The following is a 13,702-nucleotide window of genomic DNA, read 5'->3' as shown; positions in this document are numbered from 1 at the left end:
ATAAGCATTCATCTAGAACGTTTCCTAGAAAAACTTTAAAAAGTCAATAATCTGGAGAGTTTTTGTAAGATGTTTCTTCCATCAATCAACGAAGAACATTCAAGGGCATAGAAGGGAGCGGCTCAAGAAAAGAGAAGTGGAAACAGACAGCAAACTAGGCTGGAGAAAGACCTGAGACAAAGAGATCTGAATTATATGAGAGCCGACCAGAGGAAACACAAATTATGCAGTCAAGTGTCCCACATTTGGGGAAATCGCAGGAGCAGCACACCCAAAGTGCAATGGGTGAGCCTTGCCCTGGGAGAAGCACCTTCCTGATCATAGTATCTCACCTGGCAGGTAAATAGGAGTTGGGCTAGAGCTGGGGAGGGTCGCTGCTCGTGCACCCCCCTGTCAAGTGAAGGAGATCCAACTGAGGCAGCACAAGGGAACTCTCGAAAGAAGAACAAGGCTAGAGGAAGATCTGAGACAAAGAAATCTGACTTTTACCAGAGCTGACCAGAGGAAAGCACAAACACAGTCCCCCACTACCACAAATAATGCAGTTGAGTTTCCCACATTTGGGGAAATCACAGGGGTCAGCATACCCAGAATGCAATGAATGAACCTCACCCTGGGAGAACAATCTTCATGACCATGGTATCTCCTATGCAAAATAAGTATGATTTGGGATAGGGCTGGGGAGGGCCGCTGCTCAGGCACATCTCTGTCAAGTAAAGGAGATTCAACTGAGGCAGCACAAGGGAACTCTCATCTGGGGACAACAACTGCAGGGAGAACACATATTTTCAGATGAACATGGGAGGACAGAAGGCTGCCTAATACTGAAGCACCCCCAAACAACAAACCAAATGCAACAACTAGTGCAAGCATTCCTGGGGGAAGGCCTGCAGCAGATTGATTTGCATATGGTAATGCCATCCAAGCAGTGGGTCAAAGTTGGCTTCAACCCTCGTCTGCATATCAAAAAAGAGAAAAGGGGCGTGCAGGGCATGGCGGCCTTTTGCGGCGCTAGGATGACCCCTAGTTCGCATTAAACACCTCCACCCTCCTTCGGTGTGGGGCTCATGTTGGCTATGCCCCAGCCCCTGAAGCATTCAAGCTGATTTCTTGCAGCAGCTGGGCACTGTAACAGCTCCAGAGCTGCTCTGTAAGGCAAGTAAAAAAGGGTGTGGGCCCTGCAGCACTACCTGTAGTTTGCATTGTGCATTGGAAGGCACAAAGTAAGCAGACGGGAGAAGTCAGGATAGTGCACAAGGGCATAGAAGGGAGCGGCTCAAGAAAAGAGAAGGGGAAACAGACAGCAAACTAGGCTGGAGAGAGACCTGAGACAAAGAGATCTGAATTATACGAGAGCCGACCAGGGGAAACACAAATTATGCAGTCAAGTGTCCCACATTTGGGGAAATTGCAGGTGTAGCACACCCAGAGTGCAATGGGTGAGCCTTGCCCTGGGAGAAGCACCTTCATGATCATAGTATCTCACCTGGCAGGTAAGTAGGAGTTGGGCTAGAGCTGGGGAGGGTCGATGCTCGGGCACCCCCCTGTCAAGTGAAGGAGATCCAACTGAGGCAGCACAAGGGAACTCTTGAAAGAGGAACAAGGCTAGAGGAAGATCTGAGACAAAGAAATCTGACTTTTACCAGAGCTGACCAGAAGAAAGCACAAACACAGTCCCCCACTACCACAAATAATGCTGTCGAGTTTCCCACATTTGGGGAAATCACAGGGGTCAGCATACCCAGAATGCAATGAATGAACCTCACCCTGGGAGAACAATCTTCATGACCATGGTATCTCCTATGCAAAATAAGTATGATTTGGGATAGGGCTGGGGAGGGCCGCTGCCCAGGCACATCTCTGTCAAGTAAAGGAGATTCAACTGAGGCAGCACAAGGGAACTCTCATCTGGGGACAACAACTGCAGGGAGAACACATATTTTCAGATGAACATGGGAGGGCAGAAGGCTGCCTAATACTGAAGCACCCCCAAACAACAAACCAAATGCAACAACTAGTGTAAGCATTCCTGGGGGAAGGCCTGCAGCAGATGGATTTGCATATGGTGATGTCATCCAAGCAGTGGGTCAAAGTTGGCTTCAACCCTCGTCTGCATATGAAAAGAAAAAAGGGATGTGCAGGGCATGGCGTCCTTTTGTGGCGCTTGGATGACCCTTAATTCGCATTAAACATCTCCACCCTCCTTCGGTGTGGGGCTCATGTTGGCTATGCCCCAGCCCCTGAAGCATTCAAGATGATTTCTTGCAGCAGCTGGGCACTGTAACAGCTCCAGAGCTGTTCTGTAAAGCATGTAAAAGGGTGTGGGCCCTGCAGCACTACCTGTAGTATGCATTGTGCGTTGGAAGGCACAAAGTAAGCAGACGGGAGAGGTCAGGATAGTGCGCAAGGGCATAGAAGGGAGCGGCTCAAGAAAAGAGAAGTGGAAACAGACAGCAAACTAGGCTGGAGAAAGACCTGAGACAAAGAGATCTGAATTATACGAGAGCCGACCAGAGGAAACACAAATTATGCAGTCAAGTTTCCCACATTTGGGGAAATCGCAGGAGCAGCACACCCAGAGTGCAATGGGTGAGCCTTGCCCTGGGAGAAGCACCTTCCTGATCATAGTATCTCACCTGGCAGGTAAGTAGGAGTTGGGCTAGAGCTGGGGAGGGTCGCTGCTCGGGCACCCCCCTGTCAAGTGAAGGAGATCCAACTGAGGCAGCACAAGGGAACTCTCGAAAGAAGAACAAGGCTTGAGGAAGATCTGAGACAAAGAAATCTGACTTTTACCAGAGCTGAGCAGAGGAAAGCACAAACACAGTCCCCCACTACCACAAATAATGCAGTCGAGTTTCCCACATTTGGGGAAATCACAGGGGTCAGCATACCCAGAATGCAATGAATGAACCTCACCCTGGGAGACAAATCTTCATGACCATGGTATCTCCTATGCAAAATAAGTATGATTTGGGATAGGGCTGGGGAGGGCCGCTGCTCAGGCACATCTCTGTCAAGTAAAGGAGATTCAACTGAGGCAGCACAAGGGAACTCTCATCTGGGGACAACAACTGCAGGGAGAACACATATTTTCAGATGAACATGGGAGGGCAGAAGGCTGCCTAATACCGAAGCACCCCCAAACAACAAACCAAATGCAACAACTAGTGTAAGCATTCCTGGGGGAAGGCCTGCAGCAGATGGATTTGCATATGGTGATGTCATCCAAGCAGTGGGTCAAAGTTGGCTTCAACCCTCGTCTGCATATGAAAAGAGAAAAGGGGCGTGCAGGGCATGGCGGCCTTTTGCGGCGCTTGGGTGACCCTTAGTTCGCATTAAACACCTCCACCCTCCTTCGGTGTGGGGCTCATGTTGGCAATGCCCCAGCCCCTGAAGCATTCAAGCTGATTTCTTGCAGCAGCTGGGTACTGTAACAGCTCCAGAGCTGCTCTGTGAGGCAAGTAAAAGGGTGTGGGCCCTGCAGCACTACCTGTAGTTTGCATTGTGTGTTGGAAGGCACAAAGTAAGCAGACGGGAGAAGTCAGGATAGTGCGCAAGGGCATAGAAGGGAGCGGCTCAAGAAAAGAGAAGTGGAAACAGACAGCAAACTAGGCTGGAGAGAGACCTGAGACAAAGAGATCTGAATTATACGAGAGACGACCAGGGTAAACACAAATTATGCAGTCAAGTTTCCCACATTTGGGGAAATCACAGGGGCAGCACACCCAGAGTGCAATGGGTGAGCCTTGCCCTGGGAGAAGCACCTACATGATCATAGTATCTCACCTGGCAGGTAAGTAGGAGTTGGGCTAGAGCTGGGGAGGGTCGCTGCTCGGGTACCCCCCTGTCAAGTGAAGGAGATCCAACTGAGGCAGCACAAGGGAACTCTCGAAAGAGGAACAAGGCTAGAGGAAGATCTGAGACAAAGAAATCTGATTTTTACCAGAGTTGACCAGAAGAAAGCACAAACACAGTCCCCCACTACCACAAATAATGCAGTCGAGTTTCCCACATTTGGGGAAATCACAGGGGTCAGCATACCCAGAATGCAATGAATGAACCTCACCCTGGGAGAACAATCTTCATGACCATGGTATCTCCTATGCAAAATAAGTATGATTTGGGATAGGGCTGGGGAGGGCCGCTGCTCAGGCACATCTCTGTCAAGTAAAGAAGATTCAACTGAGGCAGCACAAGGGAACTCTCATCTGGGGACAACAACTGCAGGGAGAACACATATTTTCAGATGAACATGGGAGGGCAGAAGGCTGCCTAATACTGAAGCACCCCCAAACAACAAACCAAATGCAACAACTAGTGCAAGCATTCCTGGGGGAAGGCCTGCAGCAGATGGATTTGCATATGGTGATGTCATCCAAGCAGTGGGTCAAAGTTGGCTTCAACCCTCGTCTGCATATGAAAAGAAAAAAGGGATGTGCAGGGCATGGTGTCCTTTTGTGGCGCTTGGATGACCCCTCCTTCGGTGTGGGGCTCATGTTGGCTATGCCCCAGCCCCTGAAGCATTCAAGATGATTTCTTGCAGCAGCTGGGCACTGTAACAGCTCCAGAGTTGCTCTGTAAAGCATGTAAAAGGGTGTGGGCCCTGCAGCACTACCTGTAGTATGCATTGTGCGTTGGAAGGCACAAAGTAAGCAGACGGGAGAGGTCAGGATAGTGCGCAACTGCATAGAAGGGAGCGGCTCAAGAAAAGAGAAGTGGAAACAGACAGCAAACTAGGTTGGAGAAAGACCTGAGACAAAGAGATCTGAATTATATGAGAGCCGACCAGAGGAAACACAAATTATGCAGTCAAGTGTCCCACATTTGGGGAAATCGCAGGAGCAGCACACCCAGAGTGCAATGGGTGAGCCTTGCCCTGGGAGAAGCACCTTCCTGATCATAGTATCTCACCTGGCAGGTAAATAGGAGTTGGGCTAGAGCTGGGGAGGGTCGCTGCTCGTGCACCCCCCTGTCAAGTGAAGGAGATCCAACTGAGGCAGCACAAGGGAACTCTCGAAAGAAGAACAAGGCTAGAGGAAGATCTGAGACAAAGAAATCTGACTTTTACCAGAGCTGACCAGAGGAAAGCACAAACACAGTCCCCCACTACCACAAATAATGCAGTCGAGTTTCCCACATTTGGGGAAATCACAGGGGTCAGCATACCCAGAATGCAATGAATGAACCTCACCCTGGGAGAACAATCTTCATGACCATGGTATCTCCTATGCAAAATAAGTATGATTTGGGATAGGGCTGGGGAGGGCCGCTGCTCAGGCACATCTCTGTCAAGTAAAGGAGATTCAACTGAGGCAGCACAAGGGAACTCTCATCTGGGGACAACAACTGCAGGGAGAACACATATTTTCAGATGAACATGGGAGGGCAGAAGGCTGCCTAATACTGAAGCACCCCCAAACAACAAACCAAATGCAACAACTAGTGCAAGCATTCCTGGGGGAAGGCCTGCAGCAGATTGATTTGCATATGGTAATGCCATCCAAGCAGTGGGTCAAAGTTGGCTTCTACCCTCGTCTGCATATGAAAAGAGAAAAGGGGTGTGCAGGGCATGGCGGCCTTTTGCGGCGCTTGGATGACCCTTAGTTCGCATTAAACACCTCCGCCCTCCTTCGGTGTGGGGCTCATGTTGGCTATGCCCCAGCCCCTGAAGCATTCAAGCTGATTTCTTGCAGCAGCTGGGCACTGTAACAGCTCCAGAGCTGCTCTGTAAGGCAAGTAAAAGGGTGTGGGCCCTGCAGCACTACCTGTAGTTTGCATTGTGCATTGTAAGGCACAAAGTAAGCAGACGGGAGAAGTCAGGATAGTGCGCAAGGGCATAGAAGGGAGCGGCTCAAGAAAAGAGAAGTGGAAACAGACAGCAAACTAGGCTGGAGAGAGACCTGAGACAAAGAGATCTGAATTATACGAGAGCCGACAAGGGGAAACACAAATTATGCAGTCAAGTGTCCCACATTTGGGGAAATTGCAGGAGCAGCACACCCAGAGTGCAATGGGTGAGCCTTGCCCTGGGAGAAGCACCTTCATGATCATAGTATCTCACCTGGCAGGTAAGTAGGAGTTGGGCTAGAGCTGGGGAGGGTCGCTGCTCGGGCACCCCCCTGTCAAGTGAAGGAGATCCAACTGAGGCAGCACAAGGGAACTCTCGAAAGAGGAACAAGGCTAGAGGAAGATCTGAGACAAAGAAATCTGACTTTTACCAGAGCTGACCAGAGGAAAGCACAAACACAGTCCCCCTCTACCACAAATAATGCAGTCGAGTTTCCCACATTTGGGGAAATCACAGGGGTCAGCATACCCAGAATGCAATGAATGAACCTCACCCTGGGAGAACAATCTTCATGACCATGGTATCTCCTATGCAAAATAGGTATGATTTGGGATAGGGCTGGGGAGGGCCGCTGCTCAGGCACATCTCTGTCAAGTAAAGGAGATTCAACTGAGGCAGCACAAGGGAACTCTCATCTGGGGACAACAACTGCAGGGAGAACACATATTTTCAGATGAACATGGAAGGGCAGAAGGCTGCCTAATACTGAAGCAGCCCCAAACAATAAACCAAATGCAACTACTAGTACAAGCATTCCTGGGGGTAGGCCTGCAGCAGATGGATTTGCATATGGTGATGTCATCCAAGCAGTGGGTCAAAGTTGGCTTCAACCCTCATCTGCATATGAAAAGAGAAAAGGGGCGTGCAGGGCATGGCGGCCTTTTGCGGCGCTTGGATGACCCCTAGTTCGCATTAAACACCTCCACCCTCCTTCGGTGTGGGGCTCATGTTGGCTATGCCCCAGCCCCTGAAGCATTCAAGCTGATTTCTTGCAGCAGCTGGGCACTGTAACAGCTCCAGAGCTGCTCTGTAAGGCAAGTAAAAGGGTGTGGGCCCTGCAGCACTACCTGTAGTTCGCATTGTGCGTTGGAAGGCACAAAGTAAGCAGATGGGAGAAGTCAGGATAGTGCGCAAGGGCATAGAAGGGAGCGGCTCAAGAAAAGAGAAGTGGAAACAGACAGCAAACTAGGCTGAAGAGAGACCTGAGACAAAGAGATCTGAATTATATGAGAGCCGACCATGGGAAACACAAATTATGCAGTTAAGTTTCCCACATTTGGGGAAATCAAAGAAGCAGCACACCCAGAGTGCAATGGGTGAGCCTTGCCCTGGGAGAAGCACCTACATGATCATAGTATCTCACCTGGCAGGTAAGTAGGAGTTGGGCTAGAGCTGGGGAGGGTCGCTGCTCGGGCACCCCCCTGTCAAGTGAAGGAGATCCAACTGAGGCAGCACAAGGGAACTCTCGAAAGAAGAACAAGGCTAGAGGAAGATCTGAGACAAAGAAATCTGACTTTTACCAGAGCTGACCAGAGGAAAGCACAAACACAGTCCCCCACTACCACAAATAATGCAGTCGAGTTTCCCACATTTGGGGAAATCACAGGGGTCATCATACCCAGAATGCAATGAATGAACCTCACCCTGGGAGAACAATCTTCATGACCATGATATCTCCTATGCAAAATAAGTATGATTTGGGATAGGGCTGGGGAGGGCCGCTGCTCAGGCACATCTCTGTCAAGTAAAGGCGATTCAACTGAGGCAGCACAAGGGAACTCTCATCTGGGGACAACAACTGCAGGGAGAACACATATTTTCAGATGAACATGGGAGGGCAGAAGGCTGCCTAATACTGAAGCACCCCCAAACAACAAACCAAATGCAACAACTAGTGCAAGCATTCCTGGGGGAAGGCCTGCAGCAGATGGATTTGCATATGGTGATGTCATCCAAGCAGTGGGTCAAAGTTGGCTTCAACCCTCGTCTGCATATGAAAAGAAAAAAGGGATGTGCAGGGCATGGCGGCCTTTTGCGGCGCTTGGATGACTTCTAATTCGCATTAAACACCTCCACCCTCCTTCGGTGTGGGGCTCATGTTGGCTATGCCCCAGCACCTGAAGCATTCAAGCTGATTTCTTGCAGCAGCTGGGCACTGTAACAGCTCCAGAGCTGCTCTGTAAGGCAAGTAAAAGGGTGTGGGCCCTGCAGCACTACCTGTAGTTCGCATTGTGCGTTGGAAGGCACAAAGTAAGCAGACGGGAGAAGTCAGGATAGTGCGCAAGGGCATAGAAGGGAACGGCTCAAGAAAAAAGAAGTGGAAACAGACAGCAAACTAGGCTGGAGAGAGACCTGAGACAAAGAGATCTGAATTATACGAGAGCCGACCAGAGAAAACACAAATTATGCAGTCAAGTGTCCCACATTTGGGGAAATCGCAGGAGCAGCACACCCAGAGTGCAATGGGTGAGCCTTGCCCTGGGAGAAGCACCTTCCTGATCATAGTATCTCACCTGGCAGGTAAGTAGGAGTTGGGCTAGAGCTGGGGAGGGTCGCTGCTCGGGCACCCCCTGTCAAGTGAAGGAGATCCAACTGAGGCAGCACAAGGGAACTCTCGAAAGAAGAACAAGGCTAGAGGAAGATCTGAGACAAAGAAATCTGACTTTTACCAGAGCTGACCAGAGGAAAGCACAAACACAGTCCCCCACTACCACAAATAATGCAGTCGAGTTTCCCACATTTGGGGAAATCACAGGGGTCAGCATACCCAGAATGCAATGAATGAACCTCACCCTGGGAGAACAATCTTCATGACCATGGTATCTCCTATGCAAAATAAGTATGATTTGGGATAGGGCTGGGGAGGGCCGCTGCTCAGGCATATATCTGTCAAGTAAAGGAGATTCAACTGAGGCAGCACAAGGGAACTCTCATCTGGGGACAACAACTGCAGGGAGAACACATATTTTCAAATGAACATGGGAGGGCAGAAGGCTGCCTAATACTGAAGCACCCCCAAACAACAAACCAAATGCAACAACTAGTACAAGCATTCCTGGGGGAAGGTCTGCAGAAGACGGATTTGCATACAGTGATGTCATCCAAGCAGTGGGCCAAAGTTGGCTGGAACCCTCATCTGCATATGAAAAGAGAAAAGGGGTATGCAGGGCATGGCGGCCTTTTGCGGCGCTTGGATGACCCTTAGTTCGCATTAAACACCCCCACCCTCCTTCGGTGTGGGGCTCATGTTGGCAATGCCCCAGCCCCTGAAGCATTCCTGCTGATTTCTTGCAGCAGCTGGGCACTGTAACAGCTCCAGAGCTGCTCTGTAAGGCAACTAAAAGGGTGTGGGCCCTGCAGCACTACCTGTAGTTCGCATTGTGCGTTGGAAGGCACAAAGTAAGCAGACGGGAGAAGTCAGGATAGTGCGCAAGGGCATAGAAGGGAGCAGCTCAAGAAAAGAGAAGTGGAAACAGACAGCAAACTAGGCTGGAGAGAGACCTGAGACAAAGAGATCTGAATTATACGAGAGCCGACCAGAGGAAACACAAATTATGCAATCAAGTGTCCCACATTTGGGGAAATCGCAGGAGCAGCACACCCAGAGTGCAATGGGTGAGCCTTGCCCTGGGAGAAGCACCTTCCTGATCATAGTATCTCACCTGGCAGGTAAGTAGGAGTTGGGCTAGAGCTGGGGAGGGTCGCTGCTCGGGCACCCCCCTGTCAAGTGAAGGAGATCCAACTGAGGCAGCACAAGGGAACTCTCGAAAGAAGAACAAGGCTAGAGGAAGATCTGAGACAAAGAAATCTGACTTTTACCAGAGCTGACCAGAGGAAAGCACAAACACAGTCCCCCACTACCACAAATAATGCAGTCGAGTTTCCCACATTTGGGGAAATCACAGGGGTCAGCATACCCAGAATGCAATGAATGAACCTCACCCTGGGAGAACAATCTTCATGACCATGGTATCTCCTATGCAAAATAAGTATGATTTGGGATAGGGCTGGGGAGGGCCGCTGCTCAGGCACATCTCTGTCAAGTAAAGGAGATTCAACTGAGGCAGCACAAGGGAACTCTCATCTGGGGACAACAACTGCAGGGAGAACACATATTTTCAGATGAACATGGGAGGGCAGAAGGCTGCCTAATACTGAAGCACCCCCAAACAACAAACCAAATGCAACAACTAGTGCAAGCATTCCTGGGGGAAGGCCTGCAGCAGATGGATTTGCATATGGTGATGTCATCCAAGCAGTGGGTCAAAGTTGGCTTCAACCCTCGTCTGCATATGAAAAGAGAAAAGGGGCGTGCAGGGCATGGCGGCCTTTTGCGGCGCTTGGATGACCCCTAGTTCGCATTAAACACCTCCACCCTCCTTCGGTGTGGGGCTCATGTTGGCTATGCCCCAGCCCCTGAAGCATTCAAGCTGATTTCTTGCAGCAGCTGGGCACTGTAACAGCTCCAGAGCTGCTCTGTAAGGCAAGTAAAAGAGTGTGGGCCCTGCAGCACTACCTGTAGTTCGCATTGTGCGTTGGAAGGCACAAAGTAAGCAGACGGGAGAAGTCAGGATAGTGCGCAAGGGCATAGAAGGGAGCGGCTCAAGAAAAGAGAAGTGGAAACAGACAGCAAACTAGGCTGGAGAGAGACCTGAGACAAAGAGATCTGAATTATACGAGAGCCGACCAGAGGAAACACAAATTATGCAGTCAAGTGTCCCACATTTGGGTAAATCGCAGGAGCAGCACACCCAGAGTGCAATGGGTGAGCCTTGCCCTGGGAGAAGCACCTTCCTGATCATAGTATCTCACCTGGCAGGTAAGTAGGAGTTGGGCTAGAGCTGTGGAGGGTCGCTGCTCGGGCACCCCCCTGTCAAGTGAAGGAGATCCAACTGAAGCATCACAAGGGAACTCTCGAAAGAAGAACAAGGCTAGAGGAAGATCTGAGACAAAGAAATCTGACTTTTACCAGAGCTGACCAGAGGAAAGCACAAACACAGTCCCCCACTACCACAAATAATGCAGTCGAGTTTCCCACATTTGGGGAAATCACAGGGGTCAGCATACCCAGAATGCAATGAATGAACCTCACCCTGGGAGAACAATCTTCATGACCATGGTATCTCCTATGCAAAATAAGTATGATTTGAGATAGGGCTGGGGAGGGCCGCTGCTCAGGCACATCTCTGTCAAGTAAAGGAGATTCAACTGAGGCAGCACAAGGGAACTCTCATCTGGGGACAACAACTGCAGGGAGAACACATATTTTCAGATGAACATGGGAGGGCAGAAGGCTGCCTAATACTGAAGCACCCCCAAACAACAAACCAAATGCAACAACTAGTGCAAGCATTCCTGGGGGAAGGCCTGCAGCAGATTGATTTGCATATGGTAATGCCATCCAAGCAGTGGGTCAAAGTTGGCTTCAACCCTCGTCTGCATATGAAAAGAGAAAAGGGGCGTGCAGGGCATGGCAGCCTTTTGCGGCGCTTGGATGACCCCTAGTTCGCATTAAACACCTTCACCCTCCTTCGGTGTGGGGCTCATGTTGGCTATGCCCCAGCCCCTGAAGCATTCAAGCTGATTTCTTGCAGCAGCTGGGCACTGTAACAGCCCCAGAGCTGCTCTGTAAGGCAAGTAAAAGGGTGTGGGCCCTGCAGTACTACCTGTAGTTTGCATTGTGCAATGGAAAGCACAAAGTAAGCAGACGGGAGAAGTCAGGATAGTGCGCTAGGGCATAGAAGGGAGCGGCTCAAGAAAAGAGAAGTGGAAACAGACAGCAAACTAGGCTGGAGAGAGACCTGAGACAAAGAGATCTGAATTATACGAGAGCCGACCAGGGGAAAATCAAATTATGCAGTCAAGTTTCCCACATTTGGGGAAATCGCAGGAGCAGCACACCCAGAGTGCAATGGGTGAGCCTTGCCCTGGGAGAAGCACCTTCATGATCATAGTATCTCACCTGGCAGGTAAGTAGGAGTTGGGCTAGAGCTGGGGAGGGTTGCTGCTCGGGTACCCCCCTGTCAAGTGAAGGAGATCCAACTGAGGCAGCGCAAGGGAACTCTAGAAAAAAGAACAAGGCTAGAGGAAGATCTGAGACAAAGAAATCTGACTTTTACCAGAGCTGACCAGAGGAAAGCACAAACACAGTCCCCCACTACCACAAATAATGCAGTCGAGTTTCCCACATTTGTGGAAATCATAGGGGTCAGCATACCCAGAATGCAATGAATGAACCTCACCCTGGGAGAACAATCTTCATGACCATGGTATCTCCTATGCAAAATAAGTATGATTTGGGATAGAGCTGGGGAGGGCCACTGCTCAGGCACATCTCTGTCAAGTAAAGGAGATTCAACTGAGGCAGCACAAGGGAACTCTCATCTGGGGACAACAACTGCAGGGAGAACACATATTTTCAGATGAACATGGGAGGGCAGAAGGCTGCCTAATACTGAAGCACCCCCAAACAACAAACCAAATGCAACAACTAGTGCAAGCATTCTTGGGGGAAGGCCTGCAGCAGATGGATTTGCATATGGTGATGTCATCCAAGCAGTGGGTCAAAGTTGGCTTCAACCCTCGTCTGCATATGAAAAGAGAAAAGGGGCGTGCAGGGCATGGCGGCCTTTTGCGGCGCTTGGATGACCCCTAGTTCGCATTAAACACCTCCACCCTCCTTCGGTGTGGGGCTCATGTTGGCTATGCCCCAGCCCCTTAAGCATTCAAGCTGATTTCTTGCAGCAGCTGGGCACTGTAACAGCTCCAGAGCTGCTCTGTAAGGCAAGTAAAAGGGTCTCTGTGGCGCAATCAGTTAGTATGTACGGCTATTAACCAAAAGGTTGGTGGTTCAATCCCACCCAGGGACCTAATTGACCTTGTTATCAGATTTTGGTGATCTTAAAGTAGACAAGTCAAAATTTCAAACCCCCTGTTATGGTGTAGGGTACCTGGCCTTCTCTGATGTAATCAGAGTTAGATTTGATTCAGTAATTTTATAAAAACATCTAGGAAGCACAATTTAGCAGTGGGTTGCAGAGAAAAAGAAATATGCTGGCAAAAAAATCAAATTGCGTGATTAAACAGCTCTTCATTTTCTGGCTTTATTTTTATGCTAACAAATTTGTTCTCTGAAAAGTGTCCACAAAGCCAAGTCTCTGATTAACACCTTTGTAGGGATGGTTTTTCACCTATTACTAAATTAAACTTGCTTCATTGGAAAGGCAGCAAGATGCATCCTCATTTCAATGTCTACTGAAATAATACAGGTTGACACCAGGAAACATTAACGCCACTGCATCCTTGCTGCTTTCTCATGTGGAAGTCTGTTTAATGTGAAAACAAGGTGATATCTAATTAGCACACAGGTAAGAAATTACGAAAATCTTTATTTAAGGGTGAAGATGTTTCTCACAAAATTGTTGCCCCAATGCATCATTGAAATTCAAGCTGGAAAGATGATTTTAATATATCACTTGTACATTTTGTATTGCTCTTCTGGTGACAATGTAGTTTTTTTTGTCAATTACCATTTTAATAATAGGGTAAAGAAAATTAAGTGGATTTTTGAAAGAAAACTATACTGTCAATATACTATTAAAACAAATTAAAATGGTAAAAGTTATTGTACTTTAAGTAAAAATAAAAGAGCAAAAATATCAATCCCAGTTTTGATTACTTAAATTAACAAAAAAAAATGCATATAGCAAAGGATAGTTTCAATCTGCCTACCTCTGGGTTATGGGTCCAGCATTCTTCCATTGCAGTACTCTGCTGCACATGTAAGTGCAAGAGATCCTGAAGCACTCACTCATCATGGGAAAGTACCAATGTGTTTATTCATTGGTTGATGGA

At 49.0% G+C, this 13,702-nt stretch overlaps 19 non-coding genes and 3 pseudogenes across 19 annotated transcripts; all 22 read right to left on the bottom strand.

Moving 5' to 3' along the window:
- Positions 1-184: 184 nt before the first annotated feature.
- Positions 185-347, bottom strand: LOC135015669 (U1 spliceosomal RNA). The gene has a single exon (XR_010213881.1). It is a non-coding gene; the product is annotated as a U1 spliceosomal RNA (small nuclear RNA).
- Positions 348-499: 152 nt separating this feature from the next.
- Positions 500-663, bottom strand: LOC135015712 (U1 spliceosomal RNA). The gene has a single exon (XR_010213906.1). It is a non-coding gene; the product is annotated as a U1 spliceosomal RNA (small nuclear RNA).
- Positions 664-1,338: 675 nt separating this feature from the next.
- On the bottom strand, positions 1,339-1,501 carry LOC135015666 (U1 spliceosomal RNA). Its single transcript, XR_010213880.1, has one exon. It is a non-coding gene; the product is annotated as a U1 spliceosomal RNA (small nuclear RNA).
- A 152-nt stretch (positions 1,502-1,653) lies between these two features.
- Positions 1,654-1,817, bottom strand: LOC135015634 (U1 spliceosomal RNA). The gene has a single exon (XR_010213852.1). It is a non-coding gene; the product is annotated as a U1 spliceosomal RNA (small nuclear RNA).
- Positions 1,818-2,488: 671 nt separating this feature from the next.
- LOC135015647 (U1 spliceosomal RNA) lies at positions 2,489-2,651 on the bottom strand. The gene has a single exon (XR_010213864.1). It is a non-coding gene; the product is annotated as a U1 spliceosomal RNA (small nuclear RNA).
- Positions 2,652-2,803: 152 nt separating this feature from the next.
- LOC135015632 (U1 spliceosomal RNA) lies at positions 2,804-2,967 on the bottom strand. The gene has a single exon (XR_010213850.1). It is a non-coding gene; the product is annotated as a U1 spliceosomal RNA (small nuclear RNA).
- Positions 2,968-3,638: 671 nt separating this feature from the next.
- LOC135015681 (U1 spliceosomal RNA) lies at positions 3,639-3,801 on the bottom strand. The gene has a single exon (XR_010213892.1). It is a non-coding gene; the product is annotated as a U1 spliceosomal RNA (small nuclear RNA).
- Positions 3,802-3,953: 152 nt separating this feature from the next.
- Positions 3,954-4,117, bottom strand: LOC135015735 (U1 spliceosomal RNA). Its single transcript, XR_010213930.1, has one exon. It is a non-coding gene; the product is annotated as a U1 spliceosomal RNA (small nuclear RNA).
- A 646-nt stretch (positions 4,118-4,763) lies between these two features.
- LOC135015678 (U1 spliceosomal RNA) lies at positions 4,764-4,926 on the bottom strand. Its single transcript, XR_010213889.1, has one exon. It is a non-coding gene; the product is annotated as a U1 spliceosomal RNA (small nuclear RNA).
- Positions 4,927-5,078: 152 nt separating this feature from the next.
- LOC135015722 (U1 spliceosomal RNA) lies at positions 5,079-5,242 on the bottom strand. The gene has a single exon (XR_010213917.1). It is a non-coding gene; the product is annotated as a U1 spliceosomal RNA (small nuclear RNA).
- Positions 5,243-5,940: 698 nt separating this feature from the next.
- Positions 5,941-6,076, bottom strand: LOC135015661 (U1 spliceosomal RNA; annotated as a pseudogene).
- A 152-nt stretch (positions 6,077-6,228) lies between these two features.
- LOC135015736 (U1 spliceosomal RNA) lies at positions 6,229-6,392 on the bottom strand. Its single transcript, XR_010213932.1, has one exon. It is a non-coding gene; the product is annotated as a U1 spliceosomal RNA (small nuclear RNA).
- Positions 6,393-7,072: 680 nt separating this feature from the next.
- On the bottom strand, positions 7,073-7,226 carry LOC135015685 (U1 spliceosomal RNA; annotated as a pseudogene).
- Positions 7,227-7,378: 152 nt separating this feature from the next.
- On the bottom strand, positions 7,379-7,542 carry LOC135015626 (U1 spliceosomal RNA). The gene has a single exon (XR_010213844.1). It is a non-coding gene; the product is annotated as a U1 spliceosomal RNA (small nuclear RNA).
- Positions 7,543-8,213: 671 nt separating this feature from the next.
- On the bottom strand, positions 8,214-8,376 carry LOC135015649 (U1 spliceosomal RNA). Its single transcript, XR_010213866.1, has one exon. It is a non-coding gene; the product is annotated as a U1 spliceosomal RNA (small nuclear RNA).
- A 151-nt stretch (positions 8,377-8,527) lies between these two features.
- Positions 8,528-8,691, bottom strand: LOC135015721 (U1 spliceosomal RNA). Its single transcript, XR_010213916.1, has one exon. It is a non-coding gene; the product is annotated as a U1 spliceosomal RNA (small nuclear RNA).
- A 671-nt stretch (positions 8,692-9,362) lies between these two features.
- On the bottom strand, positions 9,363-9,525 carry LOC135015664 (U1 spliceosomal RNA). Its single transcript, XR_010213878.1, has one exon. It is a non-coding gene; the product is annotated as a U1 spliceosomal RNA (small nuclear RNA).
- A 152-nt stretch (positions 9,526-9,677) lies between these two features.
- On the bottom strand, positions 9,678-9,841 carry LOC135015720 (U1 spliceosomal RNA). The gene has a single exon (XR_010213915.1). It is a non-coding gene; the product is annotated as a U1 spliceosomal RNA (small nuclear RNA).
- Positions 9,842-10,512: 671 nt separating this feature from the next.
- Positions 10,513-10,675, bottom strand: LOC135015658 (U1 spliceosomal RNA). Its single transcript, XR_010213874.1, has one exon. It is a non-coding gene; the product is annotated as a U1 spliceosomal RNA (small nuclear RNA).
- Positions 10,676-10,827: 152 nt separating this feature from the next.
- On the bottom strand, positions 10,828-10,991 carry LOC135015719 (U1 spliceosomal RNA). The gene has a single exon (XR_010213913.1). It is a non-coding gene; the product is annotated as a U1 spliceosomal RNA (small nuclear RNA).
- A 699-nt stretch (positions 10,992-11,690) lies between these two features.
- LOC135015688 (U1 spliceosomal RNA) lies at positions 11,691-11,825 on the bottom strand (annotated as a pseudogene).
- Positions 11,826-11,977: 152 nt separating this feature from the next.
- LOC135015631 (U1 spliceosomal RNA) lies at positions 11,978-12,141 on the bottom strand. The gene has a single exon (XR_010213849.1). It is a non-coding gene; the product is annotated as a U1 spliceosomal RNA (small nuclear RNA).
- Between the last annotated feature and the right edge of the window lie 1,561 nt (positions 12,142-13,702).

This window comes from Pseudophryne corroboree, unplaced genomic scaffold, assembly GCF_028390025.1.
Source record: "Pseudophryne corroboree isolate aPseCor3 unplaced genomic scaffold, aPseCor3.hap2 scaffold_297, whole genome shotgun sequence".
Lineage (NCBI taxonomy): Eukaryota > Metazoa > Chordata > Amphibia > Anura > Myobatrachidae > Pseudophryne > Pseudophryne corroboree.
Note: the sequence above shows the minus strand (reverse complement) of the source record. Positions and strands in the feature narration are given on the sequence as shown.